General features: G+C 39.2%; 1 long non-coding RNA gene across 1 annotated transcript; it reads right to left on the minus strand.

The window, feature by feature from the left end:
• Nucleotides 1-7,614: 7,614 nt before the first annotated feature.
• On the minus strand, nucleotides 7,615-8,013 carry LOC101438065 (uncharacterized). Its single transcript, XR_011646613.1, has 2 exons — nucleotides 7,898-8,013; nucleotides 7,615-7,790 (listed from the first exon to the last, which is right to left on the minus strand). It is a non-coding gene; the product is annotated as an uncharacterized lncRNA (long non-coding RNA).
• Between the last annotated feature and the right edge of the window lie 16,876 nt (nucleotides 8,014-24,889).

Here is a 24,889-nt window from a genome sequence, read left to right on the forward strand (position 1 = left end):
AAAAAATACACTCAGCAAATAACAGCAGATTTGAAGAGGCAGAGGAAAGAATTAGTGATATGGAAAACATGTATATCTGAAATCATACAGATAGTAGAGTTGACTGATAAAAAGATAGAAAAAATCTAGCAGAGACTTAGGGTCCTGAATGACAACACAACACAAAACATACACATTATAGGCATTCCAGAAGAAGAAGAGAAGGGAAAGGAAACAGAAGGGGTGTTGGACGAAATAAAGGCTGAAACTTCCCAAAACTATTCAGAAGAAGAAGAGAAGGGAAAGGAAACAGAAGGGGTGTTGGACGAAATAAAGGCTGAAACTTCCCAAAACTATTAAGGGAGATGCATGTACATGTCCAGGAAGCACAACACATCCCAAACAGCATAAATCCCAACAGGCATACCCAAAAACTTATGCTTGTCAAATTATCCAAGAAAAAGAGAAAATACTAAAAACAGCAAGAGAAAAGAGAACCATCACATACAGGGGGGGCTTCATAAAATTAACTGCTGATTTCTCATCTGAAACCATGGAGGAAAGAAGGCAGTGGTATGACATAGTCAAAGTACTATAAGAAAAAAATTTCCAACCAAGAACACTCTATCCAGCAAAACTAGCATTTAAAAATGATGGAGAGTTCAAAATACTCACAGATAAACAGAAACTATGAGAGTATGCCAACAAGAAACCTGCCCTTCAAGAAACACTAAAGAAGTTATCCAGAATGAAAGAAAAAAGCAGTAGAGACAGAGTTGGAGGAGAGCGTAAGCACAACTAAGAAGAGAGAGGAAAAAAATCAAAGAACATATGACAAAAATAGATCCAAAGAAAATATGGCTAATAAAAGTAATTCCTTGAAAGAAATAGCACTGAATGTTAATGGATTAAAGTTACCTGTTAAGAGACACAGATTGGAAGATTGGATAAGGAAATATGACCCATCTATATGCTGTCTACAAGAAACCAACCTTAGACCCAGGGATTCAAGGAGGCTGAAAGTGAATGGCTAGAAAACAATCTTACAGGCAATCAATAACCAGAGAAGGACAGAAGTAGCTATATTAATATCAGACAAAATAGGCATTAAATGTAAAACTATTGTAAGAGAAAACAATGGATACTATGTATTGGTGAAAGGGATAATCATTCAAGAAAATGAACATTCATAAACATTCATGCCCTGGAAAAGGGAGCCTCCAAATATTTGAGGCAAACACTGGAAACACTAAGTGAAGGAATAGATGCTTCTACAATTATAGTGGGAGTCTTTAATACACTCTCACCATTTGACAGAACATCTCAACAGAGAATCAATAAAGAAACAAAGATTTTGAACTATTTATTAGAAGACATGGACCAAATAGACATATACAGAACATTCCACCCAGATAAAGCAAGATATACATTCTTCTTAAGTGCACATGGATCATTCTCCAAGATAGACAATATGCTAGACCACAAAGACTCAATGAATTAGGAAAGATTGAAATCATACAAAATAATTCTATGACCACAGTGGAATGAAGCTGGTAATCTGCAAGGGCCAGATTTGGCACCAAGATATGGAAGTTAAACAACACACTTTTGGAAAAACAATGGGTCCAGGAGGAAGTCTCAAAGAAATCAAAAACAACCTTGAATCTAATGGAAATGTTAACACAACATATCAAACCTAATGGGATGCAGCAAAAGCTGTACTGAGAGGGAACTTCATAGCCATAAATTCAAACATTAAAAAAAAAGAAAGCTCTAGAATTGAACAATTAACTGCATCTTGGAGGAATTAGTAAAAAACAAGAAACTAACCCCAAAGGAAGAAGTAACAAAGATTAGAACAGAACTAAATGAAATAGAAAAATAAGAAGGTGCTAGAAAAAATAAAGATCTGATACTTTGAGAACATCAATAAAATTGACAAACCTTTAGCTAGACTAACAAAGAAAAAAAAGAGAAGATGAAAATACACAAAATAAGAAATGAGAAAGGGGATATCCCCACTGACCCCAAAGAAATAAAGACTATCATAAGAATATACTATGATAAACTAAATTCCAACAAGAAGGAAAATTTAGAGGAAATGGACAAATTACTAGAAACCCATAGGCATCCTACATTGATGAAAGAAGAAAATGATGATTTCAACAAACCAATCACAAATAAAAAAGTCATTAAAACCCCCCCAAACAAGAAGATCCCTGTGCCAGATGGATTCACATGTGAATTCTATCAAATATTCTGGAAAGAACTAACACCAATCTTGCTTAAACTCCTCCAAAAAAATCAAAACAGAAGGAACATTTCCTAAGTCATTCTAGGATGCCAACATTGCCCTAATACCAAAGCCAAATGAAGACACCACAGGAAAGTAAAATTATAGACCAACCCCATTAATGAACCTAGATGCCAAAATCCTCAAAAAAATAATTGCTAAACATATTCAACAACACATTAAATGAATTGTACAACATGAAAAAGTGGGGTTCATCCTTGGTATGCAAGGATGGCTTAACATAAAATCAATTAATGTAATAAACCACATAAACAGATTCAAGGAAAAAAACTCACATGATCATATCTATACGTGCAGAAGAAGCATTTGACAAAACAGCACCCTTTCTTGATAAAAACACTGTAAAAATAGGAATAGAAGGAAACTTTCTGAAAATGATAAATAGTATATATGAAAAACACAGAGCTAACATCATTTTCAAAGATGAAATCCTAAAATCTTTCCCTCAAATATCAGGAATAAAACAAAGATGCCCACCATCACCCCTTTTATTTATCATTGTATTAGAATTACTTGCTCAATCACTGAGGCAAAACCAGATATAAAAGTCATCAAAACTGGAAAGGAAGAAGACAAAATTGAACTATTTGCAGACGACATGATCCAATACATAGAAAGCCCTGAGAAGTCTACAAGAAAGCATCTAGAATTTATAAATGAGTTCAGTAAAGTGGCACATTATAAGACCAATGAGTAAAAATCAGTAGCATTTCTGTGCACCAATAATGAGCAATCAGAGAAGGAAATCAAGAGAAAAAAACCATTCACAATATTGAATAAAAAAGAAAACAAATACCTAGGAGTAAGTTTAACTAAAGATGTTAAAGACTTATACACAGAAAAACTACACAATACTATTCAAGGCAATCAAGGAAGACTTAAATGCAAGAATATTCCCTGTTTATGGATAGGAAGACTAAATGTCATGAAACTGTTTATCCTACCCAAACTGATCTACAGATTCAATGCAAACCCAATAAAAATCAACACAGCATTTTTTAATTAACAAGAAAAGCTAACTATGAAATTATGGAAAGGAAAGAGGCTCTGAATAGCCAAAGACATATTAAAATAGAAAAATTTAAATGGAGGAGTCACACTACCTGATTTCAAAACATACTACAAAGCTGCAGTTGAGAAAATGGCATGGTTTGAGCACAAGGATAGACACACTGACTAATGGAACTGAAGTGAGTGTTCTGATATAGATCCTTATATATACAGCCATATGATATTCAACAGGGCCACCAAGACCACTCTTCTTGGAGAGAATGACCTCTTCAACAAATGGTGCTTGGAGAACTGGATATCCCTATGCAAAAAAATGAAAGAGGATTATCATCTTACACCTTGTACAAAAATCAACTCAAGATGAATCAAAGATCTAACTATAAGAACCAAGAACATAAAGACCTTGGAAAACAAGGTAGGGAAGCATCTACAGGACCTTGTAACAGGAAATGGCTTCATGAATTTCACACCCAAAGCATGAGCAGCAAAAGAACAAATAGATAAGTGGAACCTCCTCAAAATTAAAGCTTTTTTTTTTTTTTTTTTTTTACCTCAAACTAGTTTGTCAAGAAAGTAAAAAGAAAGTCTACCGAATGGGAGAAAATCTTTGGTAACCATATATCTGAGAGGAGGCTAATATCCCACATATATAAAGAACCTCTATAACTCAAAAATAAAAAGACAAACAACCCATTTTAAAAATGAGCAAGAGATTTAAACAGCCGTTTCTCCAAAGAAGAAATACAAATGGTTAAAAAGCACATGAAAAACATTCTCAAAATTACTACTAATTGGGGAAATGCAAGTCAAAACTACAATGAGATATCACCTTATTCCCATAAGAATGACAGCTATCAAAAACCAGATAACTACAAGTATTGGAGAGGATGTGGAGGAATGGAACACTCATCCACTGCTGGTGGGAATCCAGAAGATCCAATCTTTCTGGACAACAGTTGGTGGTTTTCAATCAGAAGGGTCAGTCTTATGCATGCCTCAGCAGGGTCACAGAGACAGCCAAAGTAGATACAACCCCAGGTATTCTGAGGGATACAGAGACCCCCAGAGTCTATGGTCATTGCAGATGGAGTTCAGTGCTATGTCAGTTGGCCCTAATTTGGAGTTTGTGTTCCTGAGTGTGATGGAGTGGAACTCAGATGTGATCTTTGTTCACAAGCCTCTCTTGTGACTTTTACCAGACTTGTGGTTGGTACTGGGGTGTGGTGTATGCTCAGGGGACCTGAATCTCTGGATTGTCCATATGATAGCCAGGCCCTGAGCCTCAACAGACCTGCAAATCCTATTCTCTGGTTTAATGAACTTACTCCAGCCAACTAACAGGGAGATGAAGAAGGTCAACCACACACCACATGCAACCAGGGAGCCAAGAGTGCCTACAACTGTAAGCAGGAGAATTGCATCCATCATCCATGTGGAATCTAAGCCCCCTCTCAATATAGAGGTGGAGTGGTCATAACCATCTCAGGGTCCACAGGATTGAGGAATAGAGCATGGATTAGAGTGGATTTATTGATATTCTATTCTGGAACTATTGTGATTAGTAATGGAAGAAAATGTTGCATTAATGTGGAGAAAGTGGCCACGGTAGCTGCTGAGGGTAGGGAGAGGGAAGAAGAGATATGATGTGGGGGCATTTTCAGGACTTGGAGTTGTCCTGGGTGGTACTGCAGGGACAGTTTCTGGACAGTGTGTGTTCTGCCATGACCCACTGGGTGGACTGAGGAAGAGTGTAAACTACAATGTAAACCACTATCCATGTGGTGCAGCAGTACTCCAAAATGTATTCATTAAATGCAATGAATGTGTTATGATGATGAAAGAGGTTGTTGATGTGGGAAGAGTGGGGTGAGCAGGGTGTGGGCTATATGTGGACCTCATATTTTTTAATGTAACATTAAAATAAATTAATTAACTAATTAATTTTAAAAACTGCCTATAGATTTGCCATATGTAGCAGCAATTCCACTGCTGGGTGTATACCCAGAAGAAATGAAAAGAAGAAAAAAGCCTGATATACGCACATTAATGTTCATGAGGTGTTACTTACTATTACCAAAAATTGGAATCAATCCAAATGCCCATCAATAGAAGAATGGATAAACAAAATGTTTCATATACATAAAGTGGAATATTTCACAGCTATAAGAAGGAATACAGTAGAAACACAGGATAACACGGATGAATCTTGAGGACATTATGTTGAGTGAAGCAAGTCAGGCGTTGATGGACAAATACTAAGTGAACTCTCTGATATTAAATAAGCAAACCAAGCTGTCTCAGAGAACTAGATCTGGATGATAGGCTTACAGAAAAATGGGGGGGAGACGAAGTTGTGAGCCGACACCTACATGGGTGAAATCTATGATAAAATGCCGGTAAGTATTTTCATTGGGAAGGGATAAGACAGGGGCATAGGAATATTATTAGATGGGGCTTTCCAGACTTGAGAGGGCTAGGGTTGGGAAAATGAATCAGATGACCCAAGGAATTGGTGGGAGGGTTGGGGGGAACAATTGAACATGGGAGATTGTCACATATGTGTTTGAAACTATGATATTTAGAAAACACTTTAGAAAATATAATAAGGAAGAAATACCTGTTTAAGGTGCTTAAGGGGGGGGGCATCTGGCACAGGGGCAGGCTTCTAGAGACTGTGTAAGTGCTCATCTTGTCATAGTATGTTATATCATTGGGTGGAGGTCCCTAAAATGAGGGGGAAGTTGTACCCCCATCCTGGGGAGGCCTGATGTTCTCAAACAGAAGTAATCGTGTCTCTCGAGAGACCTGGTGGCTCCCAATAGGGGAGGACAGTCTATTATATCAAGCCCTCAACACTGTTACAAGTATCTGTGAATCTGAACTTTGAATGATTAAAAAGAGTTGACATTCTGCATGATAATACAATGATGGGTGCCAACCATTACACATATGTTCAAAACCTATAAAGTTTTGTGATGCAAAGTGCAACCTATAATGTAAACTATAGTCCATGATTAGTAGCAATGCTTCAATATGTCTTCATCAATTATAACAAATGACCAAACTAATGAAAGATGTTAATGGGAGAAAGTGTGAAAGGGGAAGGGGTGTGGTAAATGGGAATGTGATATATTTTTTATGTAACATTTATGTACACTAAAGGTCCTTTAAAAATTAAAAATAAAATTATTTTTAAAGTGCACTGATTTCCCATTGTACATTAACCATTATGAGATGAGAGAGTTCAGGGAGTTGTCAAGGAAGAATTAAAGCAGAATTGTGAGAGAATATTTTCCTGGACTGTAACAGGAAACACCAGATTCTAAAAGCAAATCTAGACCTCCCTCTGCTCCTGCTCATGAGTTAGACCCTGAGGGATCCCTGGTCCTGAGTTCACCATGAAGCCCAGCCCCTCCTGCTGTCCAACAGGAGAGGTTTGTGTCTGGGCTCACACTGGCTTCCTCTCACTTCACTCTCACAATGAGGATCTTGTCCTCAGATTTCAGATTGGCCATTGCCACAGAAAGTGCAATGTATATGACTGAGATTTGAGAATTAGACCACAGGAAAGAGATTATTCATTGACAGTGAATATAAAGAAAAAGGAAAGGGTGAAAAGAAAGGTTCAGGGAAAATAAAATGAATCACCAGACAAATAGACAATTAGATGAATTCTGAGCCTGATATGAACACTTATATATGATTAGGAGGGCAATTTGAAATCCAATATAATCTAGTGCCTGGTACTGCCTTTCCCTTGCTTCTCATGTGAAGCACAGAGATTTTCTTAAAGAGGAACGTTACTGCAGATTCTGCTTTCAGTCTCATTGTGAAAGATTCCCCAGGTTTCTGAACTAGGCAATCATTGGCAGTCATTGCTGCTTTCACAAAGGAGAGTTTACTGTTTTGCATGTGATTGTGTTTCCTCCTATTACATCAAAAACTATTTTAATTAGCTACATCAGTGATAGGCACAGGAACATCAATTTAGACATGATCCCTGGGGAAGCAGCTAGCTGGAGAAGAAACCCCAGACCCTGGCAGGAGACCTGTCCTTAACCACCCCCTGCACCTGCTCCTGCAGCTGCTTCTTGTGCTCAGTGGCTCCTGAGTATCCCCTTGTGGCCACCCCACAGAAGAGGTTTTTGTCTTGGTTAGCCTTGCCTTTCCCTCAGTGTGTCACTAGTACAGTAATAAAGGGCCGTGTCTTCAGGTTTCAGGTTGTTCATTTGCAGATACAGCTGGTTCTTATTGTTGTCCCTGGAGATGGTGAATCGGCCCTTCACAGAGTCTGCGTAGTTTGTGCTACCACCATTGTAACTAATGTATGAGACCCACTCCAGCCCCTTTCCTGGAGCCTGGCGGACCCAGTTCATACTATTTCCACCAAAGTTGAATCCCGAGCCTGAGCAGGAGAGGCGCAGAGACCCTCCTGGCTGTCGCAAGTCACCCCCAGATTCCACCAGCTGAACTTCACACAGGACACCTGCAAACAGACATTAGAAGTTGAGTCACATATAGTCACACACACACAAATACAAATGCCTACCTACATATTTACACTACACAAAACAAATTTCTAGTCAATATTACCTTGGAACATTGACAAAAGGAAAGTCCAGAACAGAACACACTTCATGGTGCCTCCTCTTCCTCAGTCCTGGGCACAGAATAGGGAGAGTTCAGACACAGGGGAGGGAGCTCCTCTCTCAGAACTGCAGGGTGTTGTCCTGGGCTGTTTTTCAGAACCAGAGGGAGACACCCCATTTGCATGCCCTTTCCCCAGAGGGCACATGAGCTCCCTCCCTGCATCTGAGGCTCTCTCCTGGCCCAGCAGTCTCTTCATCCAGAGTTCTCAGTGACAGTCGGTTAGAATTTCTCTGATGTTGAGAGCATGGAAAGACATTCCATTCCTAGAAACAGTGCAGTGCTTTGTCTCTCCACTTCATCTGGAAGAACTGTACTTATTGTCCAGACTTTCTCCTTGTAACACACATATGGCTCATATGATAGTCAGCATATTCTCTTTCTCCTATCTTGCTGGTTTCAGGGAGCTGGAGATTGGGACTCTGAGCAACTGTGTGTCCGGGCCAATGAGAGCTGCCCCATGAATGGGAATTGCAAGTTGTTTCCCTTCCCTCCACAGAAAAATTATCCAGAACCTAAGCTGGATCACCAGTTGGGTCTGAAACTTTAAGCTCCCACTCCATTCCTAGGGCGGGTCCACTTTTTGAGGACCAGCCTTTAATGGATTATCAGAGAGGTGCTGCCTGAAAGTCTTGGAAAGTTTGGGCAACAATCATATTCTTCCCAACCATGCTGCACATCATACAGACCAGAGATCCTCCACTCCCTTCAGTCCTCCTCCCTGCTTTCCTTCAGCTTCTGGTTCAGGTTCTCAGGCTACCTGTTGACTTACATTCTACCCAGTAAAACCTCATGCTGTGCTCTGAAATGGGCATCTACTTCAATTGTGAGAACTTCCCAGGGCAGACCAGAGATGTCTGCTGACTGTGCTGGTGAGGGTCAGATGAAGACATGAAGGAGATCTCTGTGGTGAAGCTGAAGCCCCTCCACAGCACCCAAAATCCCCCCTCAAACCAAGGCTGTGATGGAGCATCTCCAGGACCTTTGCCTGCATACCTGGAGTCCTGTAGTGAGGGGTCATGGCCATGGTGGAAGCCATCACTGATGCTCCATGGAGGTGCTAGCCTTATGCCTCCTCCTACTCATCACTGGGGACACAATGAGTCCACACAGCACCTAGTGGTCATCCTGCACCTATGGGCTCAAATCCTTGAGATTTCATCCCTCAGGTGGTTTGTCATGATGGCTTAGGCCACCTTGTCCAATATGAAGCTACTTTAAATCCTTTCCAATTAAGGTTGAGCAGAAGAACTTGAGGGGTGAACAATTTGTATATACTGTGGAGATGCATGATATGGGAATTTGTTCAAATGAGAACCATAGTAGTGGGAACATATTTTTAAAGGACATGTGTAATGTAAGTTCCACAACATATGCTTTTGTGTGTAAGCCTGTGAAATTCCCACAGAATTAGAAATTAAAGACAATAACTATGTATTATCTCATTTTCTGTTCATGAGGTATTATCTGGAATGCTTTTTTAAAAAATTAATGTATTACAATGAATATAGAATGAATAAAAAGTGGAGTCTAACTTCAAGCAATTACCTATCTAAATAGCATAATAAAATGGTATATTTATGGTCAGTGCATGAAATACATATAATACCTAAAGTATTTTTTCAATGTCTCTTTGAAGGCTTTCCACTTGGAAAATAAATATGAAAAACACAGTGATAGTGCCAGGAATAAGCATCAGCTACCTGCAATTACATAGATAAGAGATAAACACTGCAGTTATACCACTGGGTTTCAGGAAAAAATAAATGACAGGAATGAAAAGACACTGCTATGCAATTTTCTAAAATTTGTAAAATTCCTTGTTTCCCAATGAAATAATTCATTTTAAACTATGCATGTTCTCTAAAACTGTCTTCCAGTTTTTCAATATGCTTACTTTCCTGGCTAGGTGCTTGCTAAAAATTAGCAGGAATAGCTTTTACCCCATTGTCACTTGGTAAAAAAGTTAAACCAAACTACTTACCTTTCTGCCAGCTAGGCTGCCCTCCTCGGGTCAATTTAAGAAATACAACTAGTAGGTCAAAGTTTCATAAGAAGATATTAATAAATGTAGATATAAATGTTTAAAAAGGCATACCCCACACCCCTGATATATTTAACTTCCCCGAATAAGACAAAAAGAACACCTTATTAGGTGAAAATCTGTAGTTAAAATTCAGTGCTATGCTAATTCCTCATGTAAATAATTTCAGTCATTTTGTGAACCAGGTAATGAAGCTTTATAGTTTATTTTTCAGTATCTTGGAGGCAGATCAGGCTCATAGATAGTTGGAGAAAAATACTCTATCACTTATAATGATTTGTATATTAAAGCAAATTATATTTTTGTGAGTTCATTCTATATCTATGGGTGTTTTCTTGTACATAAACATAAATCATAGCAGATACATGCTGAGTAGATCATATCCTTAAATATCTTTCCAAAAGCACCAAAATTTATCAGAGTTTCTGTTTCCTTTGTGAGGATAATTTTAAGTTTTGAGTTGTGTTTTCTTTTTTTAGTTCATCCCCATGCCTGAAATTTGACATAATGTAAGACCAGTTTACCATCACTGCCAAAACACACACAGAACATTCCAACTTCCTGATCTGGGGAAGGGACATAGAACTGATTCACATAAATAAACAACTATTCTGTGGCCACATGTTTAAGAAAGTTTGTGATAAGGTCAATGAGTCCTTGGATAGTTTGGGTTCACGCTACAGCCCACTTCTATGTTTTCATGATGGAGGTGTCTCCCACAGCCTTTAACAAAATGTCAGTTTTCCTTTGGATCCACTGGGAGATTCCTCTGACCCAGGGAGACTGCAGCATAAGAATGAGATGCTGGGGTAGCTGTGGAGCATCCTCCTACCCCTTCACCTACAGCAGTAGCTGATGTAGGGAACTACAGCACAGACTCCGACTCTTCTGCCATCTTGCTCTGTGGGAGCTGAGGGCTGTCCCTCCATTTTCTGAATCATCTTCAAATGTGTTTTGAGTAAAAACCTTGAGGAAATGTTTCCAAGGACATTGAGATATTAAAATGCACTAATTTTCACCAATATATTGAAAACTTTCATAAGTGGCAGGTCCTCAATCCATCCAAAATATGACAGGAATGAGGGAGACTGGAGATTAGGGTAGGTCAGTGTTACTGTGAGGTATTAGGTGCAGGTGTTCAGCAGTAGGGGGAGATGGAGTCAGAGGTGCAGCTAAAGATATGAAGACCATTTATAAAGCAGACCTCAATATGATGGTAAAGGGACTGTTGGAATAGCCTGCTGAATCTGAGAAAAGGGGAAGATGATCATGGGTAGACCAAGGTGTGCTTTCTGGGGCAGTGGAGAGAACAAAATGCCTGTTAGGGGAGCAGTAGGTGACCAGAGGCAGGGACTCCACAAGATATTCATGGTTCTAGGAGCCAAAGCAGAAGATACCATGATGGGGAGTGGAGGGCAGAAGTACATTGGGAAGGGCAGCACAAGGGTACAGACCCAGAAAGAGGGAAAAGGACAGGGGTGTGACTCTCCAGAGATCATTCTGAAGGTGCAGACTAAGAAGCAAGGTCTCACAACCTCATGTTTGGGCATCCACCAAATCATCTTTGATGAGAAGTTCTTTCAAAACTGAAGGTATCCTAGAAAGAAAAAAGTATCATGGGCTGCCCCTAGGGTAGGAAGGCCTGTATCTTGATAGTAGCTTCTGCTCATCTTAACTTGTCCCTTCCTCTCCTCCCTCCCCTGTAGCTTGATCATTTCTGTCCTCACCCTACAGTGGGGGCTAGGCCCAGGGCACAGAACACTCAGGAGATTCCCCCAGAACACGTAGTTAAATGTGCATTAATTCAGTATTTTAAAATAGTTTATCTATTTACTTCTCATGAATTTTTTTGCAAAGCTTTAAATGAAATAAATAAAATTGAAGACACATTCTTTTCAAAAGAGAAATTCTCACCTATCTGTTGGATAGGTGTTGGAATGACTTTTCTTGTTTCAATAAGAAAGATGGTAACAAACATGATTGCTGATTATGTTGACATAAATGTGCTTTCAGACAAACATTGAAATTCTCAAGTTCATATATTGTTGTATATTGAAAAATCACTGTTTTGTTGAGTTCACTATAAAATTTCAGTAGATCTTAGGATAGAGGGAGCCAAATAAATGTTAACACTTGTTTCTAAATAAACTTGCAGCAAACAAAAAAGATAAACTGTTTTTATGAAGATGGAGATTGCATTACAACATCTATTTCCTAGGATTATGAGTTGCAGAAAGAGCTAAGATTTGTCAGACTTAAGAGTTTCTGAATTCTAAATACATTATTAGATAGACATAAGCAGCACTGAAATGAAGGGGCAGTTCAAGTTCTCCCAACATGAGAAATTCCCTGAATCTATTTATCAACGGCATATGTTCTCCACAGACACCAAGGATTTCAGGACCTTGTCTCCTCCACACTGAGCTATTAGGTAAATCTCTACTATTCTATTGGGAAAGTAGGGGACAATGTGTAAAGGGACTGTCTTACCCTGTTCCATGATCTCTGTATATGGAGTGAAAGCAATGAAATTGGGAACACATGTCAATATCTTACAATTAACAATTCTTAATGTGAAAGACATATGCCAGCAACTACATATAACACAGCTTCCAGGAATAATGCAATTAAGTTGAACATGATCAATCACACAGCACCCAGGAATAATGCAATTGAGTTGAATGTGGTCAATTATAGTTGTTTGCAACCACAGGTGTGATTTTATCTCATCAAAATGAATAAAATTAAAACATGTTTCTATTATTAAAAGCAATACATAGTGTACTGGTCATGGTAATGCACCTCCCATCCCTCCACATATAGGGAAATAAAGCACTGAGGGCCCAGCTGCTCTTCCTGGAGCTCATCACCATGGTTGTGTGAAAGACAGGAGACCTGAGGGCCACTCTGAGCCAAGGACTAAGCTTGGAAGCCATACTAAGGCAGAACAGGTCCTGGGAGAAAAAGAGATTCATTTGATGTGCAATTTTGGCTTGGGTAAACCCAAATAGCCTTGCTATAATAGGGAAAATTAAAATGGATTATAGATAAAAGAGACACCAGGCCAATGCTGAGTCTGACTTGTACACATTTGTGTGAGGAGAAGAAATAGATGTGAAATCCATTATGGTTTAAAGATACTGACCCTGGCATAACCTCTTTCTTTGTTCTGGCCTGAATTCAGAGATTATCCTGCTTGTAGAAGCCCACTGATGTCTATTCCTGAGTCTGATTGGAAAAGACACACCAAGCTGCCCTGAACTGCCTCAGATATCTAATCATGGAGATCACTGGCAGAGATATTTCTGCTTTCATAAGGAATGTCTGTGTGTGGGAATGTGTCCTCAGGATAAAATGAAATTTTCCTACTTCTGACTCCTCAGTGCAAAGCACACAGTCTTAAATCTAGACAGGTTTCAAGGATGAAAAATTTGATTTAGTGGAAGGCTCAGACCTTACAGGAATCCAGCCTTAACCTCCCTCTTCCTTATTCCCATCCTGACCACATTGAGACTCCCTGCAAGGTAGGATTGAGTCTTGGATCCCACTGCCTCAGCAATACAAGTCTGTGTCCTTGGCTCTGACTGTCCATCTGCTGACACAGAGTGTTCATGGCAAACCATCTGGGAATGGTGAATTGGCCCTTTAGAGTTCTGCATTGTGTGTGGAAATGGCAGAATTACTAATGTCTAAGACACATTGGAGCCCACCTCTGGAGCCTGCAGGACACAGTTCATGTTGCAGCTACTAGAAATGCATCTAGATTCTTCCAAACAGAGTGTCAGAACCATCCTCTGCTATATGAATTCTCACCTAAACTCTACCAACAGAACACCTGCAAGCACAGACATCCTGGTCAGGAAAATGGCCATACTTACTCCTTGTTTCTCTTACTCATATCAACTCAAATACTCAGTGTTGCTTGTTCTCCATAATTGATCTTTTAAAATAGTTATGAGAAAACCTAGTTCAGAACTAATGCCATGTTGATTCACCTGTGATCTTTCCTGATCAACTAATTGGAACACCTGTGTAACACTGGGCTGGGGCTCCTCTCCCAGAGCTGCAGGATCAGGGTTTGGCTGGTTTACATCAGCAATTGGAGGGGAACTATTTGCAAGTTCTCCTACTACAATGTTAGCTCTCAGGTTGGAGCATTGGAAAAAGAAGTGCCCCAGAGCAGTAAGAGTGTTCTGGTGCTGTTGGGCGGCAATGACAGCATTTGAGACAATATTATTTGTAGTGCTGGAATAAACACTTTGAAACCATGATCGTATTTCATTTATACATATGTTCAGATGTAAAATTTCAAACATAAAGTTAGAATGGTTGGCCAATGCCCCAAATCTTTGTCTGTTGATTGTGAGCCCCAGTGTCTGCCCTGTGTTCCTCACCACTAGACTGCATGGTTTTCCTGAACCAACTACAGGTCTTAAAGGGGTATACTTAGATAGATTTTTAGCATCCACATTTGTGTAATGACACCATTGTTTGGTGATGCTGCTTCCTTAGTGTCTACCCAAAAATGTAAAGATAATGTAGATGTATTTAAAGTAGTGTCTGGTACTTCACAGGTCATGATTTGTCTCTATCCTATTCATCTATCCATTTGCTTATTTGTATCAATATTATGGAAGCATAAGTGATGTGTGATAATCATCACATATTTAAATGCAATATTTGGTAAGTCATTACAAATATGTACACATGTAATATAATCTTAATTTAAAAGGGACTTAATATGAGAACAGGGAACTTGTCTTTGATGCCACATGAGATGGAAAGGACAAAATAAAGCACTTGGATGCTTCTCCTAGAGAAGGCCAGGTTTTCCAATTCCTTCTCCTTCCATTTGAGGACATGGGACTCTACATGATGGAGGGAGTTGGTAATTTGCCTGGTAATTCTCAGAAATTTGAGTTATGTTGAAGAATATAACTCCACAGATGTTAAAGGTATGTTTTGCTCATATTCTCAAACATATTCACATGACAGGATCAATTCCAATAATTTACATAAAATGTTATATATGTATTTATGTATTTAAACATGCACATAGTAACATTAAAATAAAGTGTTCTGAGTTTGAGTCTTGGATACATTACAACACTGCTTAGAAAAGGTGCCATGGCTCTTCTCTGGAAGTTATACATTGAGAGTCAAGAGGGAACCTAAGACAAGGATAGGAAACACCTCCCCACCCTTCTGAAATAGCTCCTGGTATTGGACCGTCATTGCCCCTGCTGGTCACAAACTTATCTGACATTCCAGCCACCTGTGCCCTGCAGGAGAGGTCTTGGCTCACAATTTCCCCTCACTGTGTCTCCTGCACAATAATATTGGGTAGTATCTTTGGTTCTCAGGATCCTCAGTTTTAAATAAACTTCATTCTTGGATGTGTCCCTGGTAATACTGAGTTAAGACTGAAAACTTAGGTTATAGTATGGGCTTCCAAAAGTGGATATTGCTGACCCACTCCAGTCCCTTTCCTGGTGCCTGGCAGATCCAATGCATATCATAGCCAGTTAAAGAGAATCCAGAGGGTTTGTAGATGAGTTACAGAGTCTGTGATGACTTCACCAAGCCAGGTCCCAACTCCTTAAGTGACACCAGGCAGAGGGCACCTGCGGATATAAAGAACAACAGTGAATACTGTGCTCAGATGCATTATCCACATTGCCTTCATATCTGAATCCTGAGACACTCACATCTGGGAGCTGCTGCCAGAAAAAGGAAGAAATGTGAGGCTTTCATGTTCTTGTGGATGAGGTCCATGAGTCCCAGAAAATAGTTTCCAGGCTGAGGAGGAACCTGAATTTAAATAAACATTTACTCTGATCACCCATGCTCTTATTTGTACTTGGGAGGCAACTCTGTATGTAAAATGAAAGGGGATGAGCAGAGGTCCTTGTCTTAGGGTCACAATAGGAGGAGGATGCTGGCTGAGCCTTTGGGGGAAAAAAACATTTCCCTTATGATCCTATCACCCAAACCAGTTCCTTTACTTGCAAGCATGTGATGTGTTGAATGATGAATCAGATGTGACCAAAGATTAAGAATGGCTAAGGAATTTTAATAGTGCTATGGAGAGGGTGGCTATGGTGGCTGCTGATGGTAGGGAGATGGAAGAAGAGATATGGTGTGGGGGCATTTTCAGGATTTGGAGTTGTCCTAGGTGGTGCTGCAGGGATGGATGCTGGACATTGTGTGTCCTGTCATGGCCCACTGGGTGAACTGGGGGAGAGTGTGAACTACAATGTGGACCACTGTCCATGTAGTGCAATAGTGCTCCAGAATGTATTTGCCAGGTGCAGTGGATGTGCCACAATAATGGAAGAGGTTGTTGATGTGAGAGGGTTGGGGTGAGTGGGGTGGGGGGTATATGGGGACCTCATATTTTTTTAAATGTAGCACTTAAAAAAAATAAAGAAGAAAAATAAAGAATGGCTCTGGGAAAATGTGCATTGTGTCCCTACTTCCAGGGATTATGTATATATATATTCATATATATGTATGTATTTGTGTCCGTTTATGTATTTATCTATTTCATATATATGGACTATATAATAGAATATATATGTAATACACACACACACACACACATACATATACCCCCTGGCAGGTTTGATGATAATGCTGATTTTGGTTGATTTTTGTGTTATCAGTAGAAGAAAGTGTGTTTAGTACACCTTTCTTCAGTTTGTTGATATCATTCCTCAATTGTAACTTCATGTGTGAAATGTGAATTTTAAATAATTTGTCAGAGTTGTTATACATGTTCATTACTATTATTAGTGGTATAATCTCTTCTATGAGCCAGAAAGCACTGGTGTGTGCCCTCCCCTCTGACCACCATGACTATCCAAACACCACTTGCCCTGGTCCTGCCCTTGACATATCATACCTGTGCTACTGTGGCAGGTCAATACCACTCACCATCAGGCTTCTCAAATGAGCATTAACTGACTTTGGTCCACTCATCTCTGCATATGTCTTTCAACTTTATATAATGAACAGAACATGAAAGCAAAATATTGCAACCTGGCTATTCAACAATATTAGTTAAAGATTAATAATTTAGTAAGACCTCCACTTCTAACGTGTTTCCAAGTTGGTGAGTCAGCAATCTGAGGTGAAAAGTAGTTGGACTGGACAATAAATTCACCAATGATTATGGCAGGGTTTGGGGGATCTGAATATAAGGAAATTCCAAGCTTAGGATCTGGTACATGAGGCTTTCAAAAAGTCAACACCTCGAGGTGTTTTCAGGGGAGGTACAGGCAAGACAATGAAATCCCCATGTAGAGTGAATTTTGTCATTGTGAGGACTTACGCTAAAGGTCAAGGTGCATTTTTCATTGGTTGCATTTTTCGACATCTTTTTTGATGCATTTGTTGTGAGGTTGGTGTTTGTTTACATTCATTCATATGGATGAACTTCTACATATACTGTGTTTCATATAATATTATAAAATTTATTTATCAATGAAATTCCCAAATTTAAATGTATTAATGAAATTTCACTGAACCTCTGTCTTAAGCCATGTAGCAGAGACATGACAAGGTTTACCTGATCCTTCTCATAATTTAATAGAGAAGTCCTAAAAGAAAACCCAGATGCTGAAATGTTGCCCTTTATACCCCTAGTACATGCTCCTGGTACAGTTCCCTAAGCTCCACACTCTTGGTACCTAGCACTTGTCCTTAGTTCTCCACCTGGACTGGACTTCGTGGTCCTGAGCTCCCCTGCACCTGTCTCTCATCCTGGTCCCTGGAATGAGTGCTTCTGGCTTCCACCTACCCCTGTTTCTCACCACTTGCCTCCATGACCATAAGTTTCCTCTAAACCCGATCTTGGCCTTGCTCTTCCTGCCTGATCTGCCCCTGCACTGATCCAATCCTAGCCTCTGGGCTACATGTTACTGATAGCCCCCTGAATCTGCCTTGACTCTGGAGTCTAGACTCCATAGCACATTTATATTGGTGTGGTGGTCTTGAGCTTCCACTCATCTCTTATTTATCCTTGTCCCTAGGCTGCACGTCCTGATTTCCACCTGCACCTACCCAGGTTCTTGACCTTCTATCACTTAGTATATTTTTCAGTAATGCATCCATATTGTTGTGACTCCCAAGCATTCCTTATTCTAATGTTGAGTTGCATTCTAGTATTCCAAAGTATGCAAAGACCTCAATGTATTTATTTATTTTCTAATATATATTATGGCTATTTCTGGTTTCTTGATATTAGAAATAAGTCAGATAGAGAAAAGTCTTATTACTCCCACAAAAAAAGAACAAAATCAACAATAGAAACTGAGAAAAACTGTAAATTAAATAATTGACTTCAACACATCAGGTAACTGAAGTCAGAGAGAAAACAAAAAACTAGAAAGGTCCAGCAAGATGGTGGTAGAGTAAGGAGCAACTAGAGTCAGCTCCTGCAAAAGGGTAGATAGTAAACACCCAGAGCTATCTGGAGCTAGGTGAAGCACCTATTTGGCAGCTCCAGTAGATCAGAAGAGCATCCTACAATATCCTTGAAGGAATGGAAGGAGGAGACTGCCGATTTGCAGAGAAAATTCATAAGTAGAGTGCTCCATGCCAGAAGCTGGTGTCCATCTTCCACTGGAGGCACAAGCTACCTTGGGAGCTGTTCCCCAGCTGGAATTATACTTACACCAGCTGCTCTCTTGCAGGAAGGAAGTTGGGGGAACTTGCACCAGACTCTCTGGTAAATTACTGGTCAAGCATGAAGGCCAGTGACTATCCTACTTTGGCAGTGCAAGCTGCCCCAGGAGCTAATCTGTGGCTGGAATTGGAAGTTCCATTTCCCCAAAAACAGGGAAGGAGGAAATGGTTGACCACCAATTTCAGCTACTGATCAGTAGACTTGGCTGGCCAAAGTATAACCCCAGGAACAGATAGGGGGTGAAACTGTCCAAGTCAGAAAGAGGCCAGTGTGAAGTTTAATCAGTCTCTGGGCAACTGTATTCTAAGCCTGAATTACTTGGATTATTCCACATAGCTGTGACTCTGTCCATACCCCTGGCAAAGGAGAAAGTTGAGAGAAGCTTTGTTGGTCCTTGGGGCAATGAGGACAGCTTGAGCCTCCACAGCTTATAAGACCAACTACATTCTTGGCTCCTACTACTCAACCAGCAAAGGAGAAAGGGAAGAGTGCCCTAAACTAAAGAGAAAAACTGCACCCAGAATAAATATTCTTGTAAGGCAGATGCCAAAAGACCACCAAAAAAAAAAAAAAAAAAAGAAGTTATAATCCACGCAAAGAAACAAGAAGATATGGCCCACTTAAAGGGAAAACATAATCCTCCAAATGATGTAAAGGAGTTGAGACAACCAATTATAAATGTTCAAACAAATATCCTTAATTAATTCAATGACATGGCTAGAGAGATTAAGGATATTAAGAAGACATTGGATCAGCACAAAGAAGAATTTGAAAACTTATGTAGAAAAATAGCAGAACTTATGGGAATAAAAGGCACAATAAATGAAATTTTAAAAGCACTGGAATCTGGGAAGCAGCTGTGGCTCAATCAGTTGGGCTCCTTTCTACCATTTGGGAGGCCCTGGGTTCATATCCTGGGGCCTCCTTGTGAAGGCAGCCTGCCTGAATGCTGTGGAGAGCAGCTGGGCCAGGCACCACGGATCGCTGCTGGCCTGCAAGCACCACAGAGAGGTGACTCAGCAAGGTGATGCAACAAAAAAGGGAGACAGGCAAAAACACAGAAGAGCACAGAGTGAATGGACACAAAGAGCAGACAACAAGCAAACCACGGGGGGGTGGGGGGCGGGTGCGATAAATTTAAAAAATACAGGCACAGAAGAACGCACAGTGAATGGACACAGAGGGCAGACAGCTAGCAAAAAAGCAGCAAGAGGAGATTAGGAAAACAAATAAACATTGGAATCATGTAGCAGCATATATGAGGAGGCAGAAATATTGGTGAGCTTGAAGGAAATGGCCTCTCAAAAGTAAGCATACAAAAGAACAGATGAAGAAAAGAATGGAAAAAATTGAACAAGATCTCAGGGAACCGAATGGCATGAAAAGATGTGCAAACAAACATGTCATGTGTGTTCTAGAAGGAGAAAAGAAGGGAAAAGTGGCAGACAGAATATTTGAAGAAATAATGTTAGAAAATCTCTCGCTATCCATGTCCAAGAAGCACAGCATACTCCCATCTGAAAGATACTTGAATACACCAACTCCAAGACATATTCTAAGCAGAAAGCCAAATACCAAAGACAAAGAGAGAATTATGAGAACAACAAGAGAAAAGCAATGCATAGCGTATAAGGGATACCCAATAAGATTAAATGCTGATTTCTCACCAGAAATCATGGAAGGTGAAGACAGTGGTATGAAATATTTAAGATACTACAAGAGAAAAATGTCTAGCCAAGAATCTTATACCAGGCATTATTGTCTTTCAAAAATGAGGGCAAGATTAAAATATTCACAGATAAAAAGAAACTGAGAGAATTTCTAATCAAGAGACCAGATTTTCAGCAAATTCTAAAGGGTGTACTCAAGACTGAAAAGAAAAGATAGGAGAGAGTGACCTGGAAGAAAGTCTGGAAGGGAAGATTATATCAATAAAAGTAATGAAGTGTTAAAAGATGGTGAAAATAAAAGATAAAACTCAAGTAGTCAGGAATAAACTTAACCAATGATGTAAAGCACTTGTATTCAGAAAACTGCAAGTCAATGTTAATAGAACTCAAAAAAAGCCCTAAATAAAGTGGAATAACATTCCATGCTCATGGGTTGGAAGACCAAATATCATTAAGGTGACAATTCTACTCATATTGATATACAGATTCAATGCAATCTTGATAAAAATTATGTGAGCAATTTTTTAAGTGAAAACATGAATATCAAATTTATTTGGAAGAGTAAACAGTCCTGAATAGCCAGAAACATCTTAAAAAGAAAAAGAAAACCCTCATCTCCAAACTTTAAACAATATTGCCTAGTTATAGTGGTCAAAAACAGCATCATACTGGCATAAAGACAGACACCTAGACCAATGGAACCAAATTGATGGCTCAGAAACAGACCCTCATGTTTATTGTCGAGTGATTTTTGACTAGTCTGTCAAACCCACACAACACAGGCTAATAGTCATTTCAACAAATGGTGCTGAAAGAACTGGATATCCATAGACTAAAGAAGGAAAAAGGACCCTTCTCTCACACCTTATCCAATAATTACCAAAAAATAGATCAAAAACCTAAAAATAAAAGCAAGAAATAAATCTTCTAGAAGAATTTGTAGGAAAATATCTTCAAGATGTGGTGGTAGATAGTGGATTCTTTTTTTTTTTTTTTGTCTTTTTTTTTTAATGTTACATTAAAAAATATGAGGTCCCCATGTATCCCCCACCCCTCTCACCCCACTCTTCCCATAACAACAACCTCCTCCATCATCACTGGACATTCATTGCACTTGGTGAATACATCTCTGAGCACTGCTGCACCACATGGTCAATGGTCCACATTATAGTTTACACTCTCCCCCAGTCCACCCAGAGGTCCTTGGGAGGACATACAATGTCCAGTAACTGTCCCTGCAGTACCACCCAGGACAACTCCAAGTCCTGAAAATGCCCCCACATCACATCTCTTCTTCCCACTCCCTACCCTCAGCAGCCCCCATGGCCACTTTCTCCACATCAATGCTACATTTTCTTCAATTACTAATCACAATAATTCATGAATAGAATTCTTAAAGGAGATAAGAGGACTGAGATGGACTACTGATGTTAATATATGTAGAAGTTTTAATTTTAGCTTTACTGTAAAAATGTGGAAATATGTAGAGTCGATGGTAACAAATAGTGAATAACAGCTAATTTTTAAATGGGTATGTGGCTGTAAAGTTAGTCTATGTATGTAATTTCCAACTGACAGAATATTAGAGAATAATCTAGGAACTGAGTAGCACAGTAAACCAAGAGGTAGATGAGAACTGTGGTTGAGGGTACAGATGCAAGTGTGTCCTGTGTGAGCTAGAATAAATATACATCATTACTGCATGGTGATGGGAATGAGAAGAACCAAGGGAAAAATACAACTGGAGTGAACTATTGTCTGTGGTTAGCAGTAATAATATAATATGTTTGCATCTTTGCCAAAGATGTAGTGTTGATAATGGAGCAGTATGGAAAATGTGTGCCAAATGTACACTGTGAACATGGTAAAAATCAGATCATAACTTATCTGTAAACAATGTTCCACCACAGGGTGGTGTATTGATAGAGGGATGTTGTTTGGGAATTCTACACATGTGCATGATTGTTTAATAAGTTTAAAACTTGTCATAAAAAACATATTTAAAAATAATAATAGGGTCAGTTGGGGGAAAATCCACCAAATATAATATAAGAACTATAATTAGTAGTAAGATTTTGACAATATTCTTTCATAATTTGTAATTTATGTCTCAAGACAATGGAAGGTGTTGGTAAAGGGTTTATGTATGGGACCTCTGTATGATATTATGCATGTTTGCTTTTAAGCTCACCACTTTTACTATACATTTATGTTTTATATATGTTCATATACAAATGACATAAATATAATAATAATAGGATGGGTTGGGGAAAATACTTTGGTTAGCAGTAATTGTTTGACAATGCTCTTTAAACATTAGTTAAAAATGTTCAACAACAATGCAAGGTATATGTGGTAGAGTGAGATATGTGAGTCCTGTATGATGTTTTATATGTTTTTTTTTTGTAAGTTCACAACTATTGCTATAAATTTATTGTTTATGTATGATTATGTATGAGTGATATGCTTCAATAAATTTTTTAAAAAAAGCCTTTTTTTAAAAAAATAAAAGCTTGAGAGAGGCAAATGCCTGCAGAGAGAAATAGGATACAAACATTAGTTTGGGGGAGATGCCACCAGTTGGGATTTACACTAATAGAAGATCAAATCAGCATATGTAATCAATTTCTTAAGCTTTGGTGAGGTCAAGCCATAAGCATGTGAATCTCCCAATTACCACATGACTAGATGGGATCTTCCAGGATTTTCCTCCAGGATTGGTGAGAATCCAGACAAATTTCCCCACCTTCCTGTTTTGTTGCTTCTTGGGGGAGAGGAGCAGTAGCCATTGCTGAAAAAGAGCCCAGATACAGCTCCCCTAGCTCCACTACAGAAGAAATGATTAATCAGAAAGTGCACAACCATCAAAACTTCTATCCTACAGGTGAAATCCCATAGAATCCATGAAGGACATTTATTCTAACACCTAAACCATCTCAGCACGTCCTAGAACTTCCCTCAGGAATAAAAACCTTTTCTCCACAGAAGGGATCCAAATGAGTAGTAGAAGGCCCAGATGGAAGGAAAACCGTTACAGTTATTGGTGTGAAGAAATGGGGAAAACTACACTGTACCCTCTGGAGCAAGAATCCTTATTAGTCCCTAAACTGCCTCTATGAGGGACAGTGACACAAGGACAGCCACATCCCAGACTCATGTTCACAAGTCCTGAATAAGTGTAAGGCTCAGTCAGAAGATAAGAGAATGCACCTCTAGACCCACTATCCTCCAGTATATGACAGCCATCAAGTAAACATGAGGGTGGAATGAAACTGATAAATCTAAAAAGACAAGGAGTCTTCAAGGGGTAACTCAGGCAATATACAATACTAGGCTAACTTTCAATTTCTTCAGAAATTGTTCATAAGTATAATCATCAATATCAAGGGCCTGGTGCAATGGTCTGTCTTCCTTCACTAGGCACTACCCTTGTACTGGGGGGTTCTTGCTGTTCACATAGAGACTGTAGCAGAGCTCACTATATCTTCAATTTTATAATTTTTATTAATATATTGGTTTGACTAACATATCACATTTTCATAAAAATAAGAGTTATCTAATGTTACAACTTTTATTTTCTAGATGAATTTTGATGTATGTTTTTAAAATACTCACTATAGAAATTTCTCATCCATTTCACAGAATTTTGCATAACATGCCAACAATGTTGAACTGGAAATAGTCTAGGAGTCCCAGGGTGTATATACAGTGGTGGCATGCCAGGTCATATTCTAAGATTTTGCAATATTGGAGCTTGGTCTCTATTTTCAGAGCACTAGGGGTCCTCCTTAGTGCGTATACAGCAGCACGGTGAGCAACAAGAGGTTTTCTGCTGTGACCCAGATGTAGATGTATGGCATGGGGGAGTCATTTATGAAGAGTTCTAACAAAGGGAGAGAGGGTATGTAGTTTGCATGTGGGTGAATGTATTTTATGGTGTGAAGGTACCTAAGCAAACTGAGCCATGTGAGTGAGAATGTAAAGCAGAATCTGATTCATGAGGCACAGGGGAGACAAAGTAAAGATACATGGTTCATGTCATAGAGAATGAGGAAAATTAAAAGTTCATGAATGATACTTCCTGTCCTGGCCACCACAAGAAATGAATGGTGGAGAAACTGTCTCAAAATTAGCCATGAGTCAAACATAAATGGAGGATACATAACATTAAAATCTTATTTCAGATCCATAAAAGACAGATTGAAAGAGAAGAACAAAGCATATTATCCTAATATATGAATGTACATTGGTCTGAGATAATCACTTTATTAAGCATGACTGAAAGAGTGTAGAGAAAACAAAACTTTTGTACAGCACTTGAGTTTGGAATGAAAGTACTTGACTCACTAATTAGCAACAATGTATTGAATGATACTGATAGTACCAATCTAAAAAACAAAGTGTTGAAAATTGAATTGAGATGCCATTTAAACTGACTATTATAAGATGAGAGAAATCAGGATGCTAAGTAGGAAGAAACCACAATGGATCCTCAGGGAGACTTTCCTGGGCAGTTAGAGGAAGCCCCAGGGTCT

The sequence above is a fragment of the Dasypus novemcinctus genome, chromosome 19 (genome assembly GCF_030445035.2).
Source record: "Dasypus novemcinctus isolate mDasNov1 chromosome 19, mDasNov1.1.hap2, whole genome shotgun sequence".
NCBI lineage: Eukaryota > Metazoa > Chordata > Mammalia > Cingulata > Dasypodidae > Dasypus > Dasypus novemcinctus.